We start from the raw sequence: 4,159 nt of genomic DNA on the forward strand, positions 1-4,159 counted from the left end.
GTGTGTCTCATGAATAAATGAATGAAATTAAAAAAAAATAAAGAAGATGACGAGAGGAGAGATACCACAAGACTAAGACAATGGAATGGGAATAGACACGAAAGGGTGGAGGTCCATCATTGTGAAAGCATGATGAACAGACCCCAGTCACCAAGGGATTTTGATGGGCTAGTGGTGGTGGTGGGGTGGGTAAGATGGGAAAGGAGGGAAAAAGAAAGAAGAGTCAAAGAAGAAGCTGGAGATTCTCATATCTTGTGATTAGTAGAATAGTGGTGCCTCCGAAAGAAAAAGAACAAGTTAGAAGAGGCTGATTTTGGAGGGAATATGAACTACATTTTAGATTAAATTGGTGGTAGAGCCTCCCACCCTCAGGAAAATTCATCATGTATTAGAAGTGGAAGAGTAGAGAAAGTGTGGTCATGTCTGGAAGGACAGATGCAGAATTCACCCATATATAAATAATCATTGAAGCTATGAAAATGGATGACATAATTAAGAACTAAGGAATCCACAGGGAAAACTAGAAGGTTGGAAGTTTCTTTGAAAGGAGAGAGTACATTATAGGGCTACTTCTAATGTATTCTGGTGTTGCCATGAGCTCTTTACTTGTCTTGTTCTTGAGAGGTGAGGTTAAGTAACTCTCCAGAAACAGAAGATCCTATGCTTTCCCTAAGAGATTTTTTCTCCACTGAATTTTGGATCTTGACCAGGATAGCAATAAGCTGGATGTTCCCAGACATTTTTAGCCCACCTGGCTAAAACAGACAAGAGTCTATCCTAAATACATGTGTCTGTTTTCTCGATTTTCAACTCCCTAGAGAAGTAAATCCTTGGGCAATTCTGTTCAGGCTAGCTTGAAGTGCTTATGCTTCAATGCAAAACTCTTTTACATCCATTTATTAAAAGACTAAGCAACTTAGACTGGGAAGTGGCGGGGGGGGAGTAGACAGAGATTTGCTCCTGAGCCCCAGATGCTTCAGCTGAGTTTTTCACAATACCCCACTTTTTTTTTGTTTTGTTTTGATCCAGAGATCTCAAAGCTCTAAACAAGCCTTGATCCTCTCTGACCCCGTGAGTCATTTTCTACTTCCATTTTCCTCGGTGGGGGTAGGGATGGTGGGATGCCATGTTTGGAGATGGGTGCTTGGTGGGTGAGTGGGGGAGGTGTGGGAACAGTAGTGCCAATCGAGGTGCCCTTCTCAAACACACAGTGGGGCTAGGGGCAGGCTTCAAGGAGATTTTATGTAGTTTAGTTTCAGTTTATCCTTCGGAGGTTGCTTTATGACTGAAGAGATTCATATAAAAATCTGAGCTGGAGAAACTGAAGAACAAATGAAGCCATAAAAGATGTCGATCAAATCCCTGACAACTCAGAATAGTCTTTGGAGACTCTCTGAAGAACCTCAGGGCAATCTAGAAGGCTAACTAAGTCTCATAGCCCCCATTGGGGACCAGGGCTGGACCAAGGCAGCACCAAGATTAGAAGGGAGCACCGAGAGAATTCCCTTCTCTCCTTCTTCTCTCAAGGGGTTCTGGTGATCAAACATCCAGGTTGAAGACTGAATGACGACTGAGAGGGAAAAGGGGAATGGATAATGGGAAATATTGATATTTTGTAAGTACCCTTTTCATTAGGGAGTGTTTGAGAACCTGGGGGCAGGATAAGTGATAAAGAATCCGAATTGGAGGACATGAAGAATGGAAGCTCAGGAACATGAAAATAGGGGCTACTACCCATAAGGGTAGTATGAAGAATGGGTCTAGATAGGGGTGAAGGCACCTGGCCTCAGAGGACGGCCACCAGATGGTGAGCAGATCTGCACTGGGGGCTTACAAAGCTAAGGATCTGTATTTGGAAGCAGAACAGGAGTTCTGGATGGGGGAATTGTGTGGGAATAGGGAAAAGGGATCAGAGGGCTAGTGAGGTTGGATGGTGATATGGGACAGTACCTCAACTGAGGCCAGTGGTTAGAAATTCCCTCCCCCCCCCCCCCCCCCGCAAACCAGCAATTCTTCTGTTGCTTTGTTCCAAATGAATTGGTGTATTGGCCGTAAAGAAATCTTATGAGCTGATGTGACTTAAAGGTCAAAGGAAGGGAAGTGATGAGAGGAATGTGAGGGGAAGCTAGAAAGACAGCCGGTTTCCATAGTGATGGCCCAAATCTTCATTTCTGTTCTGATTTGTGCAGCAGGTCAGGAGTAGTTGTAAGGGAGAACTGCTACCTTTTCATCTCCTTAAAAGAATCAAGATCTGGGTTGGGCCGGAGAGGTTGGTGAGAGGCTCCCACCAGGGGTCTTGGGTCGGAGTAGAGTCTCTAGTTCTATGATTAGGTTATTTCTTCTGATATCTCTAATTACATTTAAGAAGTATGTGGATGGAAAGATGCCGCAGAAGCAAGAGACTGTTCTTACCAGTGGAGTGGTCTGGGGTTTCAGGGAGTCCTTCAAGAAGTGCCATCCTGATCTGCATAAAGCCTGATGGGCCTCTCCTCTGACACTAGCAACTACGTTTGGGTAGCTACAGTCCAACGTTCCTTCCTGAAATTGCCCTTGCAGCAGTAGAGACCTATTTCTGAGTCTCTCCAGCTCTTCAGGGAGCCTCACAACAGTCTGGCTGCTGTTGGGCCCTGGGCATTTAATCATGGGAAAAGAAGTTGATGACAGTAGGTGGGTGGGAAAGGCCAGCGAAGAAGCTGTTGCTTCTATGGCTCAAGTTTCATATGTGTAACACCTGGATATCGTAAAACTCCTGGCTGCACAACATTGCTCACTTTCCCTGGAAGATAATGAGATAACTTGAGTGACTTACTGAAAGACACTTAGCATGTCAAGGATTCAAACTTGCCTTCTTTACCAGAATACCTTGACTTTTGTTCCCATCATACCCCTTTATAATCAGCTCTGAGTTGAAGTGGGTGCCCAAGTCCCCAGTATAATGAGATCATGTCTTAGGCACAGAAGCTTCCGTGTGCTCCCCATCCTTCCACTTGCCTGACTTGTTTAGGGACTTCAGAGTAAGGCAGCTGTCAAAGCTGGCTCCTTCATCCTCAGGAATTTGGATTTCAAACATTTTTCAGATGTTTGCTGAATAAACATCTGTCTCCTGCCTGTCCGTCCTGTACTCAGTTTTTCTTAGTCACCATATCCTTAGCACCTAACTTAGCTCCTGACTTACAGGATCCCTGAGAAGGTACCTCCTTCAGTAGTAGGCACCAACTGTGAGGCTATAAGGCAATGCCTCTTGTGCAGAAATTTCCTCATACCTTCTCTACTCCCTACGACCCTGCCCCCATTCTGGTTCTACTGGTATCCTGGTGGCCCAGAGTTCATTCTCTCTCCTATGTCCCCCAATGCCTGTTTCTTCTCTGCAGGTATAGTGTAGCTCCTGCACCTTTTCCTGTGTCTCCTGTACTGTCTCCCTACAATATCCTCAGCCCTGCTTAGGCTCCTTTTCTCTGTCCACCCCCCTTCCATCATCAAATATTGATGGAGTACCTATTATGTCCCATGTCCTCTGGATGGTTCTAAGGGCACAAAGGCTCTAAGTGATTTGAGGAAGCAGGAAGCACTCCACCAATTTTGATATAATGTAACAGGTGAAGCCCCTAGGCTTTCTTCCAGAGTCCTCTTTTGTCAGTTACAAGTTGGATTGACTCACATCCCTTAGTAGTACATTCCAATGCTTCACAATTCCTACAGATGGTAAATTCTTCCCAATGCCCAGCCTCAGTTATTCTGTAGGTAAGATCATTCCCTGGGCTTCCAATTACTCACTTATACATTTTTTTTTAATGAGCATCATAATACCAATGCCTACTTTCCCCATCCCCATACAGATCTTTATAAAGACTGGTTGAAATAAGGGTAGTATAAGTTCTCTAAATAAGTTTTGTGAATGTTAGTGATTCCCTCCTAACTTCTCAGTAGAAAGACAGCCTTTTCTCCCTACAAATAGTATAGCTCAAAGATAATTTTAAATAATTATGAGGTGTATCAAACTTTAATCTTTTCTATTTACTCACTTGCAAATGGCAATTCTTTGACCTTTGTTGCCAGTGAGACCCATGTCTCTTTAAAAAATTTCCTTGAAGAAATCAAATTCTTTTCAATGTAGTAATAGGCATTGAAGGCAGACTTTAAAAAGAAAGTCCACTATCAT

The sequence above is a fragment of the Vulpes vulpes genome, chromosome 8 (assembly GCF_048418805.1).
Source record: "Vulpes vulpes isolate BD-2025 chromosome 8, VulVul3, whole genome shotgun sequence".
Classification (NCBI taxonomy): domain Eukaryota; kingdom Metazoa; phylum Chordata; class Mammalia; order Carnivora; family Canidae; genus Vulpes; species Vulpes vulpes.